Raw genomic sequence first — 26,823 nt, forward strand, 5'->3', positions numbered from 1 at the left:
CCACTATGGAGAACAGTATGGAGGTTCCTTAAAAAACTAAAAACAGAACTACCATACCATACATACAGCAATCCCACTACTGGGCATATACCCTGAGAAAACCATAATTCAAAAAGAGTCATGTACCGCAATGTTCACTGCAGCTCTATTTACAATAGCCAGGACATGGAAGCAACCTAAGTGTCCATTAACAGATGAATGGATAAAGAAGATGTGGCACATATATACAATGGAATATTACTCAGCCGTAAAAAGAAACGACATTGAGTTATTTGTAGTGAGGTGGATGGACCTAGAGTCTGTCAGGCAGAGTGAAGTAAGTCAGAAAGAGAAAAACAAATACCGCATGCTAACACATATATATGGAATCTAAAAAAAAAATAGTTCTAAAGAACCTAGGGGCAGGACAGGAGGAATAAAGATGCAGACTTAGAGAATGGACTTGAGGACACGGGGAGGGGGAAGGGTAAGCTGGGACGAAGTGAGAGAATGGCATGGACATATATACACTACCAAATGTAAAATAGATAGCTAGCGGGAAGCAGCCGCATAGCACAGGGAGATCAGCTCGGTGCTTTGTGACCACCTAGAGGGGTGGGATAGGCAGGGTGGGAGGAAGATGCAAGAGGGAGGGTATATGGGGATATATGTATATGTATAGCTGACTCACTTTGTTATAAAGCAGAAACTAACACACCATTGTAAAGCAATATACTCCAATAAAGATGTTAAAAAAAAAAAACCTGTTAACACCCTGCTGCTGTGGGGATTAACTAATTAGTGGTTATTAAGGGATGGAGGAACACAGTGCAGTGTTTCCATTTAGGGCAGCTTTCCTCCTTCCTGCCACTGTCTGCACAATCTCAGAGAGTTAGTTGGAAAACCCCGAGAGTCTGACTTCTGGCACCCAGATGGAGAAACTGAGGCTGAGGGCAAGGAGTAAGACCATGCATTTGTTTTTGCCGCGCAGAGGGGCCAGAACTCAGGGCTCCGGACATTTGTCCAGTGCCCCTCCATCATGCACAGTGGTTGTGGTCCAGGTCTGTGGTGGTGGTCCCTCTGCTGGGCTGGAAGATCAACCAAAAGGCTTCCACACCTTGGGCCTGAGTCACAGGGCTTCCACAGCCTGGTATCAAGGAACAAAATTTGGCTTCAGCCAGTCCTGGGTGCCAGTCCCGGCATCTTGGCTTACTAACTGAGTGACCTGGGGCGTGTCACCCCTGTTCACTGCTGAACTGTCAGTTTCATCAGTAAATGGGGATAATGACACCTTCCTCAAAGGTTGCTGTGAGTATTGGCCCAGAGCAGGAGTTCGGGAAATAGGTATTATTATTATTACGTTGTTTTTGTCGACTGCAATGATGGCCAAAGCTCACCACGAGAGCTGCTCAGCGATGCTTCAGGAGCAGACCCTCACCAAGTGCTCCTGTGGGCTACACCCTGCCTAGGGGCTTCCAGGTACAGCACCTCCTTCATCCTGACCCCGAGGCAGCAAGGGTGGTGTTATTACCCCATTTGACAGAGTTGTACATGGAAGCTCAGAGAGGAAGATAACGTGTTCAAAGTTGTGTTTGCTTTACAAGTGAGGTGACCTCAATTTTAGTCTCTTTTCTTGCCATCTCTTAGTTCTCTTAGCCTTTATTTCCTGTGCATTCCCCTCTGTCTTTTCTGTAGAGAAGTATGGGTACTGCTTGGCTCACCACAGGAGCAGCCCAGGCCCCTCACACCTCCTCACACCGCAGCCCCATTAGCACATTTGAACTCATCTCAGATACCAGCCATTTTCTGGGAGCCACGAGGGGGTACAGAAATCCACTGAGTCTGACCAGGCTCAGTTTGGGACGGTAATACTGTAAATACATTTGCCTTGGCCCTGGGTATGGTCTCTCTGTAATAATATTGATGATAATATTGGTATTATCTCCTACTGCTGAGAACTTGCTAGGTGCCATGCATAGTGCTAAGCATTCATTGTTTCTTCTTTGCAATCCTTGGGCTCCATGCCCTGTACTACTAGCTCCCTTTTACACATGAAGAAATGGAGGTTCAGAGAGGTGAAGTGACCTTGCTCAAGGTCACACGGCTGGTAAGCAGCTGTGATTTAAACCCAGATCTTTTGCCCCTACAGCCTGTGCACATAACCTCTGTACTCCTCCACCCTCCTTGGGGCCTGGGGCCCTGGGACTGACCCAGACCCAAACCTGGGTCATCCCAGGTCCCATCCATCCTTTAGGTTCCTGCAATTGTCCTCTCACCTGGGGTGACAGACATGTATACAGGCAGTCACTTCATCTGTGAAATGGGAATAATAATGACCACCTTGCAGGGTTTTGGAGATGAAATACAGGCAGAGCACTTTTCAAGTTGCCTGGCATGGTGAACACATAATAAATGGCAGTAGTTATTATTATTGACACGACCTTGGCTTCCCATGGGGTCCATGGAATAAGGGGGTTCATGTGCTAATGGGAAAGGGAAGCCAGAAGAGGTCATGTGCTAACAGAACAGAGCATCCTTTCTCTGATGATTTGTTTAGTCTGCAGTCAGGACAAAAGCAAAGTAGGGGGCATGGTCATTGTCTCTGAGGGGCTGCCCTGGGTAGAGAGAGAGCAGATAGAGTCTTGGGAGACCCAGAGGACAAAGCCAGTGGGGAGGAGTTTCAGGATTGAGGTTGGTTTTTAAATGGCCAAAGAAGGAAGGGGCTTCCTTGAGTGGTGTTGAGCTCCCCCAAACTGGAGGTGTGTGAGCAGAGGCTGCAAGCTAACTGGCAGTGGTGTTGCAGAAGGCATTTTAGTGTCTGTATCACATGATTTCTGAGGTCTCAGGATAGAAAAGTTACAAGAAGGTTGATTTTGACTCAGCATAAGCAGGAGTTTTCTAGCAGAGCTATCTAAACACAGCTTAAGGAACTGATAGTGAGGTTCACATCATAGGGAGCACTTAAGCAGAAGCTGGATAAACACTTGAGAGGAATGTTGTTGAATGGATAAGTGCATCAGACAGCAGGCTGGATTAGACGACTCCTTAGTGAGAGATGATATGACACTGGTGGAAAAGAAGGGGCCAGAGTCTACTCTGAGGTCTGATCCAGACACCAGCATTCGCCAGCTGGGTGACCTTGGGCAAGAGTCTTCACCTCTCAGAGCTTTGGCTTCCTTACTTGTAAAATGAAAATTATAATCTCTATCCTGCTTACCTTCCAGGACTGTAGTGAAGGGTCAGAGATACACAGACTATAAAAAGGCTCTGAGAACTCTGAAACCACTGTGAATTATTCTTCTGGCCCTGTGGGGAGACAAGAAGATGGGGTGGAGGAAGATAGGTGGAGAGGAAGGAGAGAGAGGAGAAAGGAAGAGGTATCTGGCTTTGTGCTGAGTGCCGGATTGGAGGAGAAAGGAGTCTGTAGCAGATGATCTGCTCCTTTTAGAGCTGCAGCAATAGTTTGAATCTCTTAGAACAGTGCTGTCCACTAGAACTTTCTGTATTTATGGAAATGTTCTATATTTGCGCTGTCCAATCAATAGCCACTAGCTACAAGTGGCTATTGAGCCCTTGAAAAGCAGGTAGTATAACTGAGGAACTAAATTTTAAATTTTACTTGGCTACCATATTGGACAACTCAGCTCTAAAGAAGGCAACAGGAACCTCCTTCCTTCCCATCGTCCCTATTCTTGCGTCCTGCATAGGTGTTGTGACCCCACGCTGCCTGGGCACTGCAGAGGTCACCAAGATGAACAAGACAGGGGCCTGCCCCGAAGAGCTCACAGCTTATTCTGGGAGATGGACGGATTGGCATGTAGATAGAAATTACAATCCAAGGTGAGGCATACAGACTACAGCTGTGTGGGAGTAAAAGGAGGGAGCCCCTCACTCAGGTGGGGCTTTACAGACTGTACGCGAAGGATAAAGTGGGGCATCCTGGGTAGGAAAAAGCCTTCCTGTTGAGGGAACGGCATAGGCAAAGGCTTGAAAGCAAGAAGGAGCACAGAAGGTTTGGAGAGTGAAGGTTGGTGTGCGGATGGAGGAGGGCCAGCGGCAGGAACCAAATCCCAGATTCCCTGTTCCAGTCCCCCAAGGGATGCCCATTAAGCTGCTGGGTAGAGGCCATCAGGGGCAGGCCTGGTGAGGGGCCTGTCTGTCCAAACTGCCTGGCACCATTCAGGACAAGTTAAGGGGATGGCTTTGGAGGGGGTCTCCTCCCTCTGCCCCTTACTCACAGAGTCTTGTCTCCTTGCCTGGCCTTCATGGAAGAGCTCAGGGTCCTGCCATCCACCTTTGGCAGAATCCCCGAGGGTCCGTCTCTGAGAGCACACCCTTCTTGTCCTCAGTCTTCCCACCAAAAACTTGCCCATGACTCAGACTTCGGCATTACTGGGCTGGCCTGTTTCCTCATCTCACAGGTCCTGGTCTGATAGCCTGACTGACTTCCTAACTGACACTCTTGCCTCCAGCCCCACCTCACTCCAGTCCAACTTCTTGCAGAAACTAGTAGGAGAAAATGTCCTGCCTAAGGATTTGCTGTGGCCCAAGTTTAAGGAAAGCTTCAGTGAGGGTAGCCATTGGATGTAGCGCAGCGCACATTAGTGGCTGCCTGCCCGGTGCCCTGCCTCCTCTTGCTCTCTCTCTTTTTTTTTTTTTTGATTTTTATTGGAGGATAGTTGATTTACAATGTTGTGTTAGTTTCTGCTGTACAGTAAAGTGAATCAGTTATACATATACGTATATACACTCTTTTTTAGATTCCTTTCCCATATAGGTCATTACAGAATATTGAGTAGACGTTCCTGTGCTATACAGTAGGTCTTTATTAGTTATCTATTTTTCCTCTTGCTCCCTCTTAACAGAAGCCCCATCGTACACACACAGCAACAGCCATCTGCCTCTGGGGGGCTCTGACCTACCCCTAACTTCAGAGATGAACCCAGTTGGTCTCAGGAAAATTCCGTTTCACTTGCTGTTGTCCCTGTCCCAACTTGTTGGTTGAGGAAAGGCATGAGATCCAGGTTTGGCCAATGAAGCACAGGAGATACCTGCTGGAGAAAGTTTCCTTGTCTTACCCCTGAGAAAGAGATGTAGTAAAAGCTGGTCCCTCTACTTCCTTGTGTTGATGTCATGTGGATGTGATATCTGAAATAAGATATGGTCATCTCATTTCTAAGCAGAATGGGAAGTTTGAAAGAACCTGAAGACATCGTTGAACCCTTGAATGAACCCTCCCTGAAGGCCATCCTATCTCTACACTTTTTGTTTTGTGAGATAACATTTCTGTTATTTGCAGCTAAAAGCTTCTTAACAATACAGAGAGGTGAGGTACATTGGTCAGGACTCTTTCAGTGTCAAGTGATAGGAACTCAGTTCCAACTGGCTTGAGCAAAAGAGGGGACATGATACTGCTTTGTATAATAATATAAGATGCATCTCCATGTGGGCAGAGAAATCCAGGTAGATTATGTGGATTTAGAAAAATGGTTTTCTTCTAGTAGTCTAGAGCCTATATTGGTTTTGAGAATTATGGTTTAGCTTTGGGAAATGGTGTGTGTGTGTGTGTGCGTGTGTGTGTGTGTGTGTGTGTGTGTGTTCTCCAAGCATTACCATTTGGAAGACTATGGGAAGAATGAGTAGGAATTTTTATCTCAGACTGGTGGAAACACATGGATGAGGACCATCCTCTGAGGGCCCGAGCCCACCCTATCTTCTGCTGGGGCCCTGCATGGTTATTCTAGATTCAGACTTTGGGAGAGATACTGCCAGACGGTTACTGTGTACTGTGAATCTCCTTGACTTTGGGTTAGTGCCATCCCTGTGATCAGGGTTGAGCTTTTCCTAATTGGCAGAGGTTACCCTGGTGAAGGACTGACAAAGGGGTTCCTTTCTCAGAGAAGGGAAAAGGAAGTGGCCTTCAAGGCAAGAAACATGAGACCTCCTGTGGAGGGTTGATATTTCTTTATTTTGGACTCTTGGAAGAGTTCTATTTGGAGTCCAGTTTTACGGATGCAATTCCATTGTTCTTCCTGACCTTCAGTAGAGGCTGGTAGACATATAGCCTTGTGGGTGGGTTGTGGGGTATTGAGGATGGGCTGGGGGTGGCTGGGTGGCTTTTTTAGCAGTTCCCATATGGTGAAGCCCTGCAGTGGTAGTTACGTCATATGGCAGGTGACCAGAGCAAAGCAAATGGAAGCCCAAAACAAGGAGCTGAGAGTGGTGGGCAATTGAGACCCTTTGAGATCCATTCCTCGCCCCTAATAGATCTCCAAATATTTCCCCTTTAGGCTTCAGTGTCAGGGTTAAGGTGGGGCTTGAGGGTAGACACAAGATCTAAGAAGACACACCTCCCCACCCATAGCTCCTCTGCCCTCTTGGGTCCTTCCAAAGCCAAGGAAGTGGGGCCCCACTTTCCCCTTGGGGTCTGAGCTGGGACCCAAGGTGCCCACAAACTGGGATATCTGTCCTCCACAAGGAGAAGTGATGCCTATTACTTCCTCCCTTTTGCTGAGAGGCTTAGGGACTTAGTGTAGCTGTTGAGAAACAAAGCTGGTTAAGTGATGAGCATTATATTTTGATCCACAAGCCTGTCTGTTTCCAAAATTCCCTTGTAGACACCATCAAGCAAAATCTGGCAGGTTTTTTTTTTTTTCATCCAAAAGCTGTTAAAATTGCTTGGTTAGATATGATACCAGAAACCGTTTTCTTTCTTGTTGTTTTGCGTTCCTCTCTAACCCTCTCCACTGAGGCCACCAGTTTGGAAGCTTTCTGGGTGCAAGAGGTGGGGGCTGCTCCTTGATCCTCCTTAGCCTGGCATTCAAGGCTCTTTTTCATGAACTGGCCTTCTCAGACTTAGCTCCAGCTTCTCCCCAGCACGTTCTCTCTCTCTCTTTTTTTTTAAAAAGCAAAGATATCTCTATTTTTATCAATAAATCCAGAGACCCATAATTACACTCCCTGCTTTGCATTCTTTTCCTTCTGCCTAAAATACCTTTTTTTTTTAAAAATACCTTTTATTCCCTTCTCCGTCCCAGTCTTCCCTTTACATGTCCAAAGTCTACCTAGCTTTTAAAGCCCAGGGGAAATGCCGCCTGTACTAAAAGCCCTGCCAGTGCAGGGACTGAAGTCATCAGAGAGACCTATGTTCAAATCTCAGCTCCACCACTATTAACCATGTGACTACAGACAAGTAGCTTTCTCTCCCTGAACTTCATTTTCCTTGTCTGAAAAGTGAAGATAATTACCCCCACAATCTAATATCCACCCAGCAGCCAAAGGGATCCCATGAAAATATAAGTCAAATAATGTCACCTCTTGGCTCAAAATTCCCCAGTGGCTCCTCATTCACCCAAAGTAAAAGCGAAATCCTTGCAATGGCCCTCTATGCTCTGACTCCCATCTCTGAATCAACCATTCCTGCTCTCCCACCCCGGATTCCTCACAGAGGCTCCAACAGGCCTGACATTTTCCTGCCTCAGGAGCTTTGCATCTGCTGTTCCTTCTGCCTGAAACACTCCTCCCTATGGATGCCCCCAACCCTTCCTTCACCTCCTTCATGTGTTTGCCCAGATGTCACTTTCGGGGTAAAGCCTTCTCTGATCAGCCTATTTAAAGTTATAACCACTCCCCTTCTTGATTTCTCTCCTGATTCCCCTTCCTTGCTTTATTCTTCCCATACACATCACCTTCTAATACAGTGCATGATTGTCTTATTTATTATGTTTATTTTCTGTCTCCTTCTACTAGAAAGTAATCTTAAAGAGGACAGAGAGTTTTTGTCTGTTTAGTTTTCTGATGTGTCCTCCAGCGCCCAGAACAGTGCCCTCAGAGTAGGGGCACTCAATAAATATTTGTAGAATGAATGAACGAATGAAAGAGTGAATGATTTCTGATGGCCTTTGAGCCCCAAGAGCCACTGAGAGCTGTCCCTGGTGCTGCCCTGGCCTGGCCCCTCCCTGCCCTTCCTGCAGTTCCGTGCTGACCTTAGCTTGTTTGGTCACTCTCAGCTCCTCTGGCCCCATCTCCACTCACTCCTCAGCCGCTGGTCCAGCCAGTCAGATGGCAGAAGAGGAAAACACCAGGCATAAAATGAGGGGTGTTCGGCCCTATGAACTCAGCTCCCAAGGGCCCTCAGGATCAAGTCCAAACTCCTTGGCATGTGCTCCGAGGCTCCTGCCTCCCTCTTCAGCCCATCTTGTACCTCTTTCTCCTGCTGCCTGTGCTCCTGGTCTCTTTGTGTTCCTTGAACTATGTGTTCTGTTATGTTTCTTGACCATCTGTGGCTCAGGATTCCATGCTGTTCCCACTCCCCGTGACTTCTTGTCTGCCCAACTCTCCGTCAGCCTTCGGATTTTATCTCAAAGATCACTTTCTCCTGAAGGCCTTGCTTGATTCCCAGATAAGGTTTACACTCGCCTGGGGGTCTGATCCCCCCTCTTTGGCAACAGTTATTTTGCTTGTAATTATTCTTCACTGCTTTCCTCCCCACTAGGCTGTGAGGTTGTTAGGGAAGGCTCCAGGTCTGTTTTGCTCCACCCATATCTTCGGAGCTTAGCACAATGCCTGGCACATAGAAAGGGTTCAGTAAGCCATTGCTGAATGAAAGACTGAAGAGGAAGAAGGAAGCCACAGGGGGCAGTCCAGAAAGAACATAGGCTCTGGAATCCAAATGACCTGGGTTCCAATCCCAGCTCTGTCACTTACAGTCTGTGTGACCATGGGTAACTCACCACCCCTCTCTGAGCCTCCATTTCCCATCTCTAAAATATAGATAATAATGACAGTGTCACTAGGGTTGTAGGAATAATTACATGTGATGCTGAACAGATGCTTGGTACTTAGAAGGTGCTGAATAAGTGGCATTTACATTAATGATGAAACTATGAAATGCTAGTAATCATCTTCAGCTTCTGTCTGCAAAGTACTTCCAAGCCAATTGTTTCATTTCACTTTAAAATAGCTCTTGGAAGAAGGAAACCAAGATTAAGGGGTTAAGCAACTTGTTCAAGGTCACCCAGCATCATAGGGCTAGGTGGAGATTGGACCAGGCAGCATGACTCTGGAGTCCCTCTTCTAGGACCCTGCCAGTCTCTGCTTTGTATTTTGGCTACTTGGGTACAAATCCAAGATATAAAGAGCAAACACCATGCCCAGTTCACTGCAGAATCCCTAGTTTCTGTGCAGAGTCTGACAGAGAGCAGGTAGTTGGTAAATGCCTGTTGAATAAGTAAATACATGAGTTTATCCACGACTCTCTGCTCACCCAGATTCTTCTGGCTGCTGTTCAGAGCAGGACCCTCTCATTACCTCCCACTAGCTTCTTTGTCAGGGACAAAGGCAGTGTGCCCTCAGAGGAAGTATCTATGGGTGTCACTGGAGCATGTCCCTGGCTTCACCGAGAGACAAGTCAAGTGTCCCTGGAGCCCTGGCCACCTCTTTCCCAGCAGCTGCTTGAATATCCACTCACCTATGACAACTGGGTCAGGAGCAGTGCTGGAGAGGGCGTTGAGCAGCCAAGTGCCCTGGGGTCCCCATGCTTGGCTCTACGCAGGAGCTCTGAGGTTGAATGCCATCTCTGAGCCTCTTGGGCAGCATCTGGGCAGCCAGGCCAGCCTCCTGGGAGACATCCCAGCCTTGGGTCCTTTGGGCTGGTAGAACACTGGGCCTGGAGACTAGTCTCCGATCACTCTCAGGGGAAACTTGATTCATTGGGGGCCTGAGGAGCTGAAGTATTCGTCTCATTTTGTTAGTCCCAAGTACTCCCTGCCTAATATCTATTTCCTGTTGAATCTAAGGCACATAGAAGAATGAGAAGAACTCAAAGGAAAGAGTTGGAGAACCCAAATTTTGTCCCAACTTGGTTTCCACCGTGGTGTGCCCTGGGCAAGGTGCTTCCCCTCACTGGAACTTAGCTTCTGAGGTTGAGAGAAGCATTACCTGGAGGCAACCTCAAGGATACCCTTCCTTTCCAATAACAGATAAAAAGGCAGCCCGTGAGAATATAATGACCACTGGATTCTGAATCAGGAGACTTGCCTAACCTCACTCAGGCTTGGTTTTCCCATCCATGAAGTGGGGATAACACATACTTTCTGGATCACCTCATAGGTTGTTGGGGGCTCTAGAGATTTCATAAATGTCAATTTATGCTTACTAAGAGTAGGAGGGAGGTGATGATGATCCAAGCCTCAGCCATCTAAATTTAATGTATCCATCTACATTAAATCAATTCTCAAGCACTTACCACATTCAAAGCACTGCATTGAATGCTGAGACATACAGATATATGTCCAAGGATTTAGAACTTCATGTTTCTGGGCATTTTGCTTTCTAAAAATCTAAAATATACTGATTTTTAGGTGTTATTGCTATAATCACCCAGAATAAGTTTCCAGAAGGCTGAGAGAAATCAAAGAACCTGTTGAGAGGATGTGAAACAAGGCAGAGGGCTAGAATTAGCCATCACTGAGGGCCACTGTGTGCTGGGTACTTCAAACCTCAAGATAGCTCCCAAAAGACAGGTGGCAGTAGCTCAGTCTACAGATGAGGAAACCGAGGCTCAGAGAAGGAAGCATGATGGTCCAGACCCTGATACTTTGGTGGATAAATTTACTCTTTCATCCTTCCTTTCCTTTATTCCACAAATACTTGTTGTGCTGACATCTGGGTGGAGGGATCTGATTTTTTTGTCTGAGCCTCATTTTTGGCCTTCTCCTCACTGGGCCTCTCAAGCTGACAGGTTTGTTCCCTTCTCACAAGGAGACGCATCAGAGGAGATCACCCTGCGTGCAAGCTCCGTGAGCCTGGTCAGCATCAGGAAGTGAGAGAGTGGGGCTGTTTGCTGGAGCCCAACGAGGAAAGAGGGTGGTCGAGGGCAGACTTTAACCCCACCCTCAAGCATGTCACTTTACATTTCTCGAGATCCTAACTAACATAATCAGGGGTCTTGTAAGGCCGAGTGAGGCTTCTGTGTAGAAGTGGGAAGAATTTTGTGGTGAGGAAAGCTCTGGGTGTTGGTGTGGCAGAGTCCTCTTCCATGGAGGGGAAGAGTGTGTAATGGGAAGTGCACTAGACTTGGAGCCTGGACACCTGAGTGTAGTCTCAGTTCAAAAACTTGTTGACTGTGTGACCTTGGGCAAGTCACTTTGTCTCTCAGAACCTCATTTGTATCATCTGTAGAGGCACTGATGTGCAATGGTTACATAATTCCACATATGAAGACTTGGATTATCTGCATAGAGAGAGGGCTCCATAAATGTTAGCTGTTATCTGTAAGTGGGATAAGAGTTCCACATGGCCACTGTCACGTGAGAAAAGATTTGATATTGAAGCTGCCTATGAAGGGCCCAGTCCCCTTGCTTATGAATGGCAAGAGATAATTACAGTTTATACCACCCAAGCCTCAACTCTACTTTGGGATCAAAAGATTAAGGTGATCTTTGGAGATTTATTGGCAGCAACTTTTGTGTGGTGAATCACCCATTCATTTCTATCCATGCTGTAAAGGCCTATAGAAATGATGTAGCCCCAGAGCGATAAATTCTAATGATGATGATGATAATAATATTAATGAACATTAACTGAGCACTTATCTATGCCAGGGACTATGCTAGGTATCATATATGCATTTTCTCATTTTGAAGTGGGCATTAACATGTTTCCCATTTTCAGGTGAGGAAGCTGAGGCACAGAGAACATAAGCAACTTGCTCTATCAGTCTCAACAGGAAATGGAATAAACTGGATGGTTCAAATAGAGAGACTTCAACGAAAGGGCTACTTACAGGGGACTAACAGGGTTAAGGGAATAAACAAGAGTGTTGAGAAACCTAGAGGCTAGCCACAGTGGGAAGGGACAAAGGGAGGACATGGAGTTAACTGTGCCCAGAAAGGGTTGGGATGGTAGGGGAGGGTTGCTCAGCAGGAACAATGGCCTTGGAGAGCTGCAGCTACTGCTGGACAGTAGGAACCCAAGCAGTGAGGGGAGCACGATGGGAGTGGGTAGTGGACCCTCTCTCCTTTCAACCTCTGATCTCACACCAGTGCCTCCTACAGCCAAACCCACAGATGCAGTCTGTGCAGGGTCAGTGTCTTAGGACACAGAACAGGACAAAAAAGGGCAGAAATAGGATTAAGGATAGGAAATGGTGCAGATGGAAAACAATCAGCACATTTGCCTGAAGTCACTCTGCTAATAATATGTAAAATTCAGTCTAAATGCTTACCAGGAACTGGCAGGTCACATAAGGAAGGCAGGAGGTGACTGTAGTGGGCAGGTCACCCATGCCTTATCCAAAGAGGCCTGATACTATTCAATTTTAGCCAATTTTTGCCATCTGGGAAGATAGACCCAGTGTTACAGATTTTCCCATTTTTAAGAGAAGCCGAAAATATGGATTTCAGTATAATGCCTTCCATTCTTAACTATTGGCAAATAATTCCAGCTTAAAATTATACTGGAGAATGGATAAAGAAACTGTGGTACATCCATACAATGGAATATTATTCAGCAATACAAAGACATGATTGATCAAGCCATGAAAAGACATGGGGGAACCTTAAATGCATATTGCTAGGTGAAAGAAACCAGTCTGAAAAGGCTACATACTGTATGATTCCAAGCACATGACATTCTAGAAAAGACAAAATTATAGAGACCGTGAAAATATCAGTGGTTGCCAGTAGTTTAGGGGGAAGGGAAAAGTATGAATAGGTGAAACACAGGGGATTTTTAGGGCAGTTAAACTATTCTTATGCTGCTCTAATGGTGAATATATGGCATTATATCTGTCACAACCCATAGAACTGTACAACACAAGGCGTGAACCCTAATATAAATGATGGGCTTTAATTAATAATAATGTATTATGTTGGTTTATCAGTTGCAACAAATGTACCATATTGATGCAAGATGTTAACAATAAAGGAAACTGTTGGCGGGGAGGTGGAGGTAGGAAGAGGGGCATATGGGAGCTCTCAACTTTCCACTAATTTTCTGTAAACCTGAAACTGCTCTAAAAATAAGGGCTAGTAATTAAAAAAATATACTGAAAGTGCCCTGTGGGCCAAATACAACACATGCCTGCTGGATCCAGCTACCAGTTTGGACTGCTGACCTAATCCAACACCCTCATTTTACAGATGGGAAAACTGAAGACCAGAGGAGGGAAGGGGCCCTGCCAGTCTGCAAAATAAAGTAAGAGCAAAGTTTCCCATCTCAGGATGCTGGGGTTTTTCCCAACAAAGAGGGAGAGGCCCCCCCAGAAAGGTCTGCTGCTTGCAGAAGAAAAGGCAGCTGAGGACAAAGGCCAGTGAAGAGCTTTGGCTCTGGTCAGGGCGGTTGGGCTGAAATGCTCCAGCAGCTAGTGAGAGCCTCCAAGAGCCTAGACACTTCTAGTGTCTGTGTTTATTTAGCCAGAGACCAGGCTCCCTCCCAGCTTGGCCTGGATAAGACTCACTGAGTTGGATGCAGAAAGGAGTGGACACTTGTAACCCTTGTATGTGCCTTAGAGCAGGATAAGACTCAGAGAACAGGAGCTGCCATCTGCAGGGCCCAACCCTGGAGCTCAGGGACTGTGATGTTATGATTACATCAAACATTTGAGGAGTGCTAGGCGATTTTCCTGAGCCCCTTTGTATATTTTTTCTCCTCTAATTCTTCCCTCTCCATCAGGGCTATGAAGAAGATAGCCTATTATTCTGGTTTTATAGATGAGTAAACTGAGATGAAAGAGATGTTAAGTGTGTTCCTCACACTGACACAGCCAACGAGTGGCAGAGATGGGGTTTGAATCCAGACATTCTTTTAAATATTAAAAATTGTATTTGGCTAAAGACAAAAAGAACTGTTTATAAACACTGTACTCTAGTTGTTAAATGTATTCTTCATAGGAATAGAGGTTAGCATTCTGAAACTACATGTATATGAAGGTTAAACAAATAAGTAAATAAGTTGTAGATAACGGGGGCCAGGTTTCTCCTGTCAGAGAAGGAAGTCACACGTGAGCATGGGGGAAAAACGAGAATGAACTCTGTGGGGATACAGTAGAGTTAGACGTGTCAGTATGAATTCATGTCTATTGTAATATATATATACAGATAGATACAGAAACAAATATAGATATGTGTGTATACATGGGTCAGCATACTTCTACATTTCCTTGCTTTGTCTGCTGGAGGGCCTAGGAGCAGTGACACCCCAGTGTCACTGGGCACTGCACCCCAGTGCAATGGGCACTCTCAGAGTCCAGACCTTGGTTCCTAAATGTCATTCTCCAGTGAAAGGAGCCAGGGCTCTTTGGAGAAATGGCCAGTTATAGGACTAAGTCAGGGTAAATACAAGATGATTCTAATGCCTAAAGCAGTGCCAGAAAGTAAGGAAGTATTAAAAAAAAAAAGAAGATGGAGCATGAAAAAAGGACATAAGAGTCAATCTGAAAGAAATTGCAGTGGATAAAGTAAATAAATATAATATTGGGTTATAACCCAAAGTATAGTAAAAAAAAGATCCATGAGTCCATATTGATATAAATAGATAAATAAACAAATAAGGAAGAAGTACCAAATCTTCATTATAGAAGAATTCCAAATAATGAATATATTAATAGAAGGAATAAGGGAAATAGAAAATCACCATTAGAACACCACAGTAATAATTGCGAGATCCACTGAGTATGGTAAAATTGGTAGGCAAAACTCTAAGGAGAAACAGGCTGTTTGTATTGCCTCAAGGGACCTCCCGCCAAGTGTGGTGGTTTTAACATATGTCCACAGATTTTTTGATATTCCTCTCCCAGGGGGTGGGAGAACTTGGTGTGTAGCATAGGCTGAACTCAGTCTTTCTCATCTCTGAGTAGGATATGGAAAGGGAAAAATTGTAACATTATAGTGCAGAAACCTGGAAGACACCACCTTTACCAAGTGCTCAAGTTTAACATCACCAGTAATAACTTTATGTATATCATACCCCTGATATGATGCGGTGAGAAGAGAACTTCATCTCGGTGATATTCTTCCTAAAAACTCACTAGCTCTGTTGTTTCCTGAGAAAACATCAGACACACCTGAGTTGATGACATTCTATAAAGTACATGAGCAGTACTCTTCAAAAAATGTCAAGGTCATGGGAAAAAAAAAAGAAACTGTCACAGATTGAGGAGAGTAAGGAGACACGATGACTAAATGTGATATGTTACCCTGTATTGGATTTTGGAACAAAAAAGGGACATGAGTGGAAAAATTGGTGAAATCTCAATGAAGTCTGTAGTTAACAGTTTTGTACCAATGATAATTTCTTAGTTTTGATACTTTTACAATAGTTATGTAAGATGTTAATATCAGGGAAAGTTGGGGCGAATGATGAATGGGAACTCTCTATTCTATTTTTTGGAACTCTCATGTGAATCGAAAAGTTTTCCAAAATAAAAAGTTATAAAATAAAATAAATTATGTTGGTTGCACAAAGAAGTTAATAGCCACCACCAAGGAACTCTCAAAGCCAATGAGAACGTGGCACTGCTTTATAGGTCTAACTCATCCATTGTCAAAATTAAGCCTTCAGTTCTCAGATCTAGTTTATATTATTCCATGTTGATCTTTCTAACAGCCAGGAGAGTGAAGTCAGATATTTACTGCAATGCCCATTGCACTGATGAGGAAACTGAGACACAGAAAATAGTTCCCACCTTCTCATTGAACAGATGAGGGGACTCTAGCCCAGGGAAAGGGAAGGATTTGCCCTAGCCACATAGCAGGTTAGGGGGCCAATCCAGGAGTAGAACTTCTGGCTCCACATTTTTAAAACTATCTTTGCTGCTGTTTCAGGGCAGACTAAGCTTAAATTTGGACTATTTGGGAAGGCAAAGGAGAGTAATTCTCATCTTGCCCCCACCCCCTTCTCACCTTTGAGTTAAGCAATAAAGCTGAAAAGATCCGTCAACAAACAAATCCCTCCTCATTATAGAATCCACAGGCACATCAGCTCTTAGGAAACCTGCAAGGCAAGCTCCTTAGTAGGGAGGGCTGTTCGAACACGTCTGTCCAGGTGTCCTCTTTCCTGTTCACTCTCAAGAAGACAGATTGTCTGCTTCAGGAGCAGCTCGGTGGACATCCGCGTTCCCAAACCCCTGTGGTGGGACTGGCTGGGGGTGGTGGGAGCAGTAGGCTTCCAAGAGCAGGTGTCCAGGGATGCACACTGGCCAAGGCACAATCTACACTTTTCTATTCTAAAGTTGGATTCTTTCTCAATGTTGGAAAATGCTCCAAAGTGTTTGTCATTGATGGAAAAGGGCATTTGTGAAGTCAGACCCACTGGGTGATCAGATGAAGATCATCCCCAGGCCAGAGGATGAGTCCAGAGAAGATGAGCTTTTTTTCTTCAAATGCAAAGTGAAGCCTCATTGTCCCTTTTAAACTCTGAGAAAACTGGATTAGTAGGAAATGGTGTTGCTCCTGAAATTGGGGCCAGGAACTCTGGGCAACGTTTGGCTGCACCAAGAGGTGGTGTTGCCTTAGAGAAGAACAATGTTTGTTTGCTTAAGTTGCTGAATGGCAGAGAAAAGACCCCACGTGGGCATCTTATTTGAGAGTTGGAGAATGGTTACTCCATTTGCATAAACAAAATATTAAAGCTTTTTGTTCAAGAAGCCTATATCTCAGGGGAAAGGAATGCAATCATTCCAGTAATTAACAATTCCCCCAAGAAGTGTGGTTTGCATCATACATGATCTCCTCATTTTGATCCTTTTGGTTTCCGGAAAATGCAGTGTTTCTTCTCCAGGGCCTCATGGAGGAGAGATGGGATTGACAAGAAGACTTTGCGTACCTATGATGTCAGAGTCCAAAGTTTCAACTCTTGGCTGATCAGCTTTTAAGATTAGAAAATACAGTATGGTTCAGGGAAAGATTCTGGGTGTTGCTGTCACACCACCCTAGGTTTGAATCCTGGTCCTACTTGGTGGCTGTGTGACTGACCTTCAAAGAATTGGCTAACCTCTGTGTCTTCAGTTTCTCCTCTTTAAATTGGGATAAAAGCTCCTATTTAACAGTATCGTTGGGAAAGCCCGCCAGAGGGTTCCATTGTGTAGTAGGTGCTCAGGAGACATTCTCGCTGAGTATGTCTTGACTATCTCTAATTTACGCTTAAATGGTCTTGTTGTCTAGGAATATGCGTTAATCAATGATTTTATTTCCCTCAGATAAATAAGAGGGAAATTTAAATTAATTTAAATAAGAGGGAAATCCTGCTCTTTTTTAAAACAACTGCCATATGGAGCTATGGAAAAGTTAATTTTAATGATAGCTTTCAAACCGTTCAGCAGATTAACCAGAACTTTCTACAGCTAATCACACCGTAGCTCTCTCTACCTCTCCTTTGTAGCAATTACCACCATTTAATTGGCTAATTAATTGTGAAATGAATTGTTTAATGATGCTCTGTCTTACCAGAATGTAAGGTTTGTGAAGGCAGGGTTAGTAGGGACAATATCTGTCATGTTTATTACCATATCCCTCAGATCACGTGCACGTGCATGTGTGTGTATGTGTGTATAATCCAATAAATATTTGCATGAACAAATGAATTAATGAATAACTAAACCTTGGAACAAAACTAACCAACAAAAGGAAGATATTTCACATGATATTATGGAAGATGATATGATAATGCATTAGCTTTTACTTAAGTTTTAGCTGAATTGTGTATGACAATTTAGCCATAAACCATAAAAGATGACTATGGGCATATCACTAGAATTGATAGCTTCAAATCCCAATTCTGTCACTTCCTAACTGTGTGACTTTAGACAAGCAAGTCCTTTTATACCTCTGAGCCTCCATTGTTCCAGCTGCAAAATAGAAAATAACATTTATTTCTGGGCTTTCCTCTGAGGATTACAGGTAATGTAAGTGATGCCTTAACAAAGCACCTGGCACATTTTACATGTTTGATAGACAGGACCTTCGAGAGGCAGTGGTTAGGAACATAGCTTTTTGTGTTAGAGTGCCTGGGTTCAAATCCTGATTCTATTATTCATTAGGTGTGTGACTTTGTACAAGTTACTTAACAACTTTTTGCCACATTTTTTTCTCATCTACAAAATGGGAATGATAGTTATAATACCTACCTTTTATGGTCACTGTGATATTTAAATATAATTAATATAGGTAAAATGCTTAGAGTGGTGTTCTGTGTATGTGTGAGCATGTAGATGTGTGTGTATATACACACATACATATTAGGCATAATAGAAGTATTGCTGTTATTCTTTGGTAGCATATGTTTATCCTTTGAGGGTATACTCATTTTCAGAAGCAGCCAAAAGTTAATCTCAGCCATGTGAATGATCAAGCTGAGAAATAGAGTTTTGGGTAAAAATCAAGGGTTTTATTTATTCATTCACTTAATCAGTATTTCTTTAACCCTAAGTGTCAGGAGCCAGGGAGTCAGGCATGAATTGGACACTGTTTTGACTCTCGAGGGGCCTTTGGCCAGGCTGAGGAGACATACACACATATCAGCATTTGCAGGAAATGCCAGACAGATCCTTGGAGTAGGAAGCAGGAAGCTTAAATTCTAGTTCTCGCTGTGCTTTGAGCTTGCTGTGTGGCCTTGGACAAGTGCCTTTCCCTCTCTGGGCCTTTGTGTTGGAGAAGTTATATTTGGTGTGATCTGTGGAGGCGTCCTTCTTTGTGGTCTTCGGAACTTATGATTTTTATTCAATAAGATGGTGCTTCTTCCAGCAGTTTCCATCTCCTGAAGCCTGTGCGGCCTCTGCAGGAAGGTATGTGAATTCCACCCGCTGAGAGCTTTCCAAACTGCCAGCCTCACCTGCCTGCCTTGAGTAAAGGCCTCTCTTGGTCCTGAGAAGGAGTCATAGACCTGCTCCTTCCCCTCGTTGGCCGCGACGAGGGAGAGCACTGGCCACTGTCTGGGCCTCAGAACCCATGTGTACAATAAGGAGGCTCTGCCCAGAGGTCTCCAGGGTTCCTTCCTCCACCCTGTGCTCTCAGATTGTTAGGACAATAAGAGCTGATATCTTCTAGTGCAACATTTCACAAACTGAGTTCAGTGAAACATTATATTCTGTGGGATGTGTATAGGATTCAGTAAAACAAAAGGTGGTGAGGAGGGGCTTGTTCCAGCCTCGTATAAGTGTGGGAAATATTTAGTTAAATTTAGATATGAATCCTCAGGATGGTAATTACATCTGGAATTTCCTCAAGGAACAATGCAGGAGAAAGAGAAAGGTAGTCTCACAAAATAACTAAGAGCACAGGCTGGATTTTGAATCCTGGTTCTCCTACTTTGCAGCTGTGTGACCATGGGGAAGTTTACTAGCCTCTCTGAGCTGCAGTTTCCTCGTTTGTAGTTCAGAGAAAAAAATGAAGCCTGCCTTTCAGTATTCCTGTGAGGATGAAATGCAGCATTGCAAAATACTCTGCACAGGGCCTGAAATATGAGCACTCAATACATGCCAGGCATTACTGTTATATTGCCCAGGGGGCTGTTTTGTGGAGACATAGTTATAAGCGTCTCTCAGGATGCTAGTGTTCCATGAGCACAGTGTGGCAAATGCTGATTGATCCACTTGTTTTGTGCTACGCTGCTTTGTCACCCTGATATTGGAAGACTCCTGTCAACATCTGCCCTACCTCTCCATCCAGTTGCACTGATCCTGGGGACATGATCAGTGACAGGGGCAGAGTTTGGGCACCCTGTGCAGGGTTCTGAAAAGTCGGGTGAGCCCGGAGAAGGGTGAGTAGGCAGATGTGGTGGGAGCAGGGGCATGTGAAAGGGAGCTGTAGAGGATGAAGCTGGAGAGGTGGGCTTGGGGAAGGTTGTGGGAAGCCCTGAGGCTGTGATGAGGAACTTGGACTTTGCCCTTGGCAGTGGGGAATTGTGCTGAGGTGTTTGAGCACAGCTGCTAGCTCCAGTGTGCCCGGAGTTCTGGCTTCTGCTCCACGTTGTCACGGCTCCTCTGCCCTGGGCATCCGGGGTCTGTCTGGGAGGGCAGCAGCAGGAGCAGCACACTGCACCAGGGGTCAGGAGACATGCGTAAGAGCAGTGGCCCCCACTCAGCGCTGGGTGCCTGGGACACGTCACTTTGCCTCTCTGTGTCTCAACCTCCACTTCTGTGAAATGGGAGGAACCATCGTTCCTCAGCAGCCTAACCCACAGGGCCGCAGCGAGGGTTCAGTGAGATAAAGTATTTCAACCATCCCATTAAGTGGAGACGATACTATGTGCCAGGCCCTGTGTTCAGGCCTAGGGAAGATTAGATGCACAGCATTGATCCCTGCCCTTGGGGGGGCTCACAAGGTGCTGGGTACCATGCAGTGAGATACAGCTATGGTCAAGTTAAACCCAAGAAAGGGCCCTTTGCCCAGTGTGGGGGTGGGAAGGCTGTGAGAGGAGGAGGCGTTCAGAAAGATTCCTCAGAGGAGGTAGCACCCCTAGTAGTTAGTGGACGAAGAAGGAAGAAATGAAGTTCCAGGCAGAGGAAACTGCATGAGCAAAGGTATGGAGATATGAAATGCCACGGTTTATATGGGTAAACAAGTAGCAAGTGGTAATATTAGGACATTAAATTTGAGGTATGGAAGGAGATTTAATGGACACTGCTGACAGGAACAATGCTTGCATTTAAACAGAGATGCACAGTCTAAAGATAAAGAAGTGAAGTTCTAATAGGATAATTTCAGGAATTAGCTAGTATAAAGCTTTTTTTGCCTGCCTTGAAATTGTACCGTGTCCCATTGGTCTCTATGATAGGCTATATCAGTGTGTTGGGCAGACTGCAGCTCTTGAATGCCAGGCTGAGGGGTTTGCTCTGTAGTCTGCAGACTAATGGAAGAATTAGCCACAAAAGCCAGGGGATTTAGAATGGAATCCATGGCATTCTCTGCATGTGCAGGGCTGGCTAAGCAAGGAGGTTCCCAGAAGAAAAACACAGAGACCTTTGCCCTCCTCCTGCACTTAGGCAAAAAGTAGAATTAAGATAAGGTTGGCTGAGTGGTCTGGCTATTGTGCCTGCCCTTTGGGTGTCAGTGTCCAATCTGCCGTAGTGCAGGGGGCTTAAGGCACGCTGCTCAGGAGGTGGGGTGATAAGCCCCAGCCACTGTCCGGGCTTTGGGGAGCTACTGCATGCAAATAAGCCTGAGCCAAGGAATTGGTCCTGTTGTTACCTGGAGGAAAGAGCTTGGATGTACCTCCCTAGCTGGGGATGCACACTATCCAGCCTGCTGCCACTGGGGTAGGGTCTCTCAGCCTGTTCCTCCAGGTTCCCCTGGAGCCTCTGAGCTTGACGGTTGAAATCTCCCATCGCGAGGCCCCTGGGGTGGAAAGAAGCAAGGGCTAGGAGGCACGGGGCCTGTGCCAGGGTCTGGCTCTGCCCCTAGCCCATTGTGTGACCTTGGACAAGTCTCTTTACCTCTTTGAGCCTCACTTTCCTCATTTCCAGAAGGAGGAACGTCCTCCAAGGGCAAATATGAGCATTAAATAAGTTAATGTGTTTGGAAGGGCTTTGCAGTGGAAGAGGTATCATTATCTTTATTAAAAGAGGCAGAAGGGGAGAGCAGAAAAGCATGACAATAATTGGAAATGTGAATGCCCCCTTACTATTTGATAATCTTAAATTAATGCAGAGTTTTAAGGAATAGTAAGTATATTTTAGTTATGTTTTTTAAATTAACTATATCCCTTAAAGGCCCACACTTAAATATTTATGGACAAAAATATATAATATCTGAGATATGCTTCAAAATAAGGAAAGGGAAGACCCTGAACTGCCAAAGCAATCTTGAGACAAAAAAGACAAAGCTGGAGGAATCATGGCCCCTGACTTTAGACTACCACAAAGCTACAGTAATCAAAACAGCATGGTACTTGTACAAAAACATACACATAGATTATGGAATAGGATAGAGAGCCTGGAAATAAACCTGTGTACCTATGGTCAATCTGTGACAAAGCAGGCAAGCATACACAATGGGGAAAAGATAGTCTCTTAAAACAAGTGGTGCTGGGAGAACTGGACAGCTACATGTCAAAGAATGAGATTAGAACATTTCTTCACACCATATACAAAAATAAACTCAAAATGGTTTAAAGATCTAAATGAAAGACCTGAAACCACAAAACTCCTAGAAGGGAACATAGGCAGACTACTCTTTGATGTAAATGGTAGCAATATATATATATATATATATATTATCTGTCTCCTAAGGTGAAAGAAATAAAAATAAACAGATGGGACCTAATTAAATTTTTTTTAAATGTTATTAAAATTTTTTTCTTTTCCTTTATGGTTTATTACAGGATATTGAATATAGTTCCCTGTGCTATACAATAGGGCCTTGTTGTTTATCCATTCTATATATAATAGTTTGCATCTGCTAGTCCCAAACTCCCAATCCATCCCTCCCCTGCCCACTGCCCTGGCAGCCACACATCTGTTCTCTATGTCTGTGAGTCTATTTCTGTTTCATAGATAAGTTCATTTGTGTCATATTTTAGATTCCACATATGAGTGATATTGTATGGTATTTGTCTTTCTCTTTCTGACTTACTTAGCTTAGTGTGATAATCTCTACGTGCATCCATATAGCTGCAAATGGCATTATTTCATTCTTTTTATGGCTGAGTAGTATTCCACTGTATATATATACTACATCTTTATCCATTCATTTGTCAATGGACATTTAGGTTGTTTCCATGTCTTGCCTATTGTAAATAGTGCTGCTATGAACATAGGGGTGCATGTATCTTTTCAAATTACAGTTTTGTCCAGATATATGGCCAAGAGTGGAATTGCTGGATCATATGGCAACAAAATTTTTAGTTTTTTAAGGAACCTCCATACTGTTTTCCGTAGTGGCTGCACCAATTTGCATTCCCACAACAGTGTATGAGGGTTCTCTTTTCTCCACACCCTCTCCAACACTTATTATTTGTAGACTTTTTAATGATGGCCATTCTGACTGGTGTGAGGTGGTACCTCATTGTAGAGGACCTAATTAAACTTAATAGCTTTAGCGCAGCAAAGGAAACCACCAACAAAATGAAAAGACAACCTACTGAATGGGAGAAAATATTTGTAAATGTTATGACTGATAAGGGGTTAATATCCAAAATCTATAAACAGCTCATACAACTCAATATATAATGACCCAATTAAAAATGAGCAGAGAACATGAATAGACATTTTTCCCAAGAGGATATACAGATGGCCAACAGGCACATGAAAAACTGCTCAACACTGCTAATCATCAGAGAAGTGCAAATCAAAATCACAATGAGATATCACCTTACACCTCTCAAAATGGATGTCATCAAAAAGTCTACAAATAGGACTTCCCTGGTGGTGCAGTGGTTAAGAATCCGCCTGCCAATGCAGGGGACACGGGTTTGAGTCCTGGTCCGGGCTGGTCCTGGTTTGAGTCCTCCACGTGCTGTGGAGCAGCTAAGCCCGTCCGTGCACCACAACTACTGAGCCTGCGCGCGCCTAGGGCCTGTGCTCCGCAACAAGAGAAGCCACCTCAATGAGAAACCCTTGCACTGCAATGAAGAGTAACCCCCGCTCGCCGCAACTAGAGAAAGCTCGCACACAGCAACGAAGACCCAATGCAGCCAAAAATAAATAAATAAATAAATTTATTTTTTAAAAAGTCTACAAATAACAAATATTGGCAAGGATGCAGAGAAAAGGGAACTGTAGTACACTGTTGGTGGGATTGTAAATTGGTGTAGCCACTGTGTAAAACAGTATGAGGTTCTTAAAAAAAAAAAAAAATAGAACTACCATATCATCCAGCAGTTCTGATACTGGGTATATATCCAAAGAAAATGAAAACACTAATTTGAAAAGATACATGCACCCCAATGTTCATAGCAGCACTATTTACAATAGCAAGATACAGAAACAACCTAAGTACCCATCAACAGATGAATGGTTAAAGAATATGTGGTATATATACATAATGGAATATTACTCAGCCATTAAAAAGAATGAAATTCTGCAACTTGCAACAATGTGGCTGGACCAAGAGAGTATTATACTTAGTGAAATAAGTAAAACAGAGAAATATGAATACTCTATGTTATCACTTATATGTGGAATCTAAAAAAATAAAACAAGTGAATGTGTAAAATAAAACAGAGACAGACTCACAGATATAGAGAACATACAAGTGGTTACCAGTGAGGAGAGGGAAGGGGGGAGGGGGGAGATAGGGGTGTGGGTTTAAGAGACACAAACTACTATGTATAAAATAAATAAGCAACAAGGATATATTATACAGCACAGGGAAATATAGCCATTATTTTGTAATAACTTTAAAGGGAGTATAGTCTATAAAAAATTTGAATCACTATGTTGTACACCCAAAACTAATATAATATTGTAAATCAACGATACTTCAATAAAAAAAAAATAAAGAGGGAGGAGGGAAGAAACAGAGAGAGAGGATAGGGATGAGGGAAGTGGAAGGAAAGTGACTCCAGAGGAAAGACAAGGAGGCTGGAATGGGGTGAAAGCAGAGGAAGAGGATGAATCAGGGAAAAAGAGGCACCAAAGGGCATGGGTGGGGAGAAAGTGAGGGAGAAGAGCAGTAGTCAGCCCTTCCTTCTCTTTCTCTTCCTGGTCCATAAGGGGACAAAATGTCTCCAACCCCCTCAGCCGCTGGTCGTGGAGGGTTGGGAGATGGGAAGGCCAAACCCGTCTCCCTGGGGGGTCCCATCTTTTCCCAGCAACCGGAGGCAGGTCAGCACTGCGGGGTGGACAGCGCCCTGGCCGGGCTGGGCATTGTGCTAACTCCTAGATCCCTCTGTGAGGTACTGGGTTTGAACCCCACAATCCCATCCTCAATTCCTCTGCTTTAGGCAGCTGTTCTCAGCTGGCTTGGGAACTGACTAAAAGAGCAGGTCAGGGTGGGGTGGGGCATGTTCTCTCCTGGGGCAGGGCCTGACACATGGTGGGATATCTTTCAGGACCAGCCCTGGGCAGGTAGCAGGGGCTTCCCAAGAAGTATGAGAGGAGGACCTTTCCTCCAAAGGCTCAGTGTGCTTGGAGAGATACGACAGACGGGCATGAAATCCTTGGAGAACAGTAGGAGGCATGTGGACTAAGTAGAGCCAGCGTGCCTGGAGAGCTGTTCTTGGAGTCTCACTGAAACCCAGCCCTGCCAGTCACCAGCTGTGTGACCTTGGGACACTCTCTTCACTTCTCTGGGCCTTGGTTTATACATTTGAAAATGCAGATTATACTGTCTGCCCTGTCTGGCTCTCAGGAACTGTTTGAGCACATATAGGATGATGGGTATAAAAGCACTTTGTGAACCCTGGCACCCTGTATCCATGTGAGCTCTCGTTCCTGGATTCCAGCCTGTGTGGCCGGGATGTTGAACTGTGTTTCTCTTTTGGGCTGTAGTTTTTATCCAAGGATTACACGAGAAACCTCCACATGGGGACAGTCCCTCGATCTTCTTACGTTACTGTTGACATTTTATCTCTTGTCCAGTGTATGAAGATATACTTGCTCAGTTATTCTTAGAATATAATATGAGGGAAAGACGCGTGTTTCTTGAAGAACAGATGTGATTCCTTTTAATCAGAAATGAAAATTATATAATCCATCCTGATTTTCTTTTAGCCTCAGCTACCAGGAAGATCAGAGTAAAATTTAAGTTCAATAATAATATAGGTAGTTTTTATACAATTTTCTTCCTCTTTTTTACCCGGTTTTAATTTCTCTTCTGCTGTTTCAGGATGAGTTGATGCCAAGTTGATCCAAAGATGAGAACCACGCTAACAAGCCTGCGACACCCCATTCCAGTCCTCAAGAGCAACACTGGTGAACAGGGAGGTAGAACACATTTTGCCGTCTATGTTAGCTTCCTGTGGCCGCTGTAACACAGTACCACAAACTTGGTGGCTTAAAACTGTAGAAATTTATTCTCTCACAGTTCTGGAGGCCAGAAGTTTCAAATCCAAGTGTCAGCATGGCTACGCTTCCTCTGGAGGCCCTAGCGGAGAATTCATTCCTTGCCTCTTCCAGCTTCTGGTTGCTGCTGGCATTCCTTTGCTTGGGGCTGCATCACTCCAATCCCTGCCTCTGTCTTCACCTCACCTTTCCTGTGTGTTTTCTCCTCTTCTGTCTGTGTCAAAACTCCTTCCGGCTCTCATGAAGATACATACGATTGCACGTAGGGTCTACATAGATAATCCGGGATTAAGCTCCTCCTGTCAAGATCCTTAACTTAATCACATCTTTTGCCATGAAAGGTAATATTCATGGGTTCCGGAAATTAGGAAATGGACATATCTTTGGTGCCACCGTTTGGCCCACCACTCCATCTGAGAACCTAGACTCATAAAATCATCCACCATCTCTCATTCATTATATAACTTAGTGGTTAGGAGCAAAAGCTCTGGAGTCTAACTCCTGGGTTCCCGTCCTAGCTCTGTCATTGGCTGTGGGACCTTGGGCAAATTCCTTAGTCTCTCAGCACCTCAGTTTTCTTGCCTGAAAAACTGAAGATAGTATCTCCCTTGTAGGATTGTAATAAGGATTAAACAAAATGCTCTGTAAAAACACACAGTGTAGCACCTGGCACATAGTAACCACTCAGTAAATGTTAGCTACTATTAGAGATGATGGTTTTAGGATATGTCTACAACTTCTTTAATATTCCTTCCTTCAAGAGGTGAGGCTTAATTCTCCTCCTCTTGAGTATTGACTGGATCTAGTGCCTCACTTCTAATGAATAGAATAAAGCAGAAGTAACCACGTGTGGCTTCAAGGACTAGGTCATAAAAGACAATGCAGCTTGGCCCTTGCTCTCTCTC

At 44.5% G+C, this 26,823-nt stretch overlaps 1 long non-coding RNA gene across 1 annotated transcript in view; it reads left to right on the forward strand.

The window, feature by feature from the left end:
• LOC133098340 (uncharacterized) overlaps nucleotides 1-25,832 on the forward strand; it is a 54,588-nt gene extending 28,756 nt beyond the window's left edge. The window contains exon 3 of the long non-coding RNA XR_009702133.1: nucleotides 25,743-25,832. This is a non-coding gene — a long non-coding RNA (uncharacterized LOC133098340). The remainder of the gene's footprint in view (nucleotides 1-25,742) is intronic.
• Nucleotides 25,833-26,823: the final 991 nt, after the last annotated feature.

Source organism: Eubalaena glacialis, chromosome 9 (genome assembly GCF_028564815.1).
Source record: "Eubalaena glacialis isolate mEubGla1 chromosome 9, mEubGla1.1.hap2.+ XY, whole genome shotgun sequence".
Lineage (NCBI taxonomy): Eukaryota > Metazoa > Chordata > Mammalia > Artiodactyla > Balaenidae > Eubalaena > Eubalaena glacialis.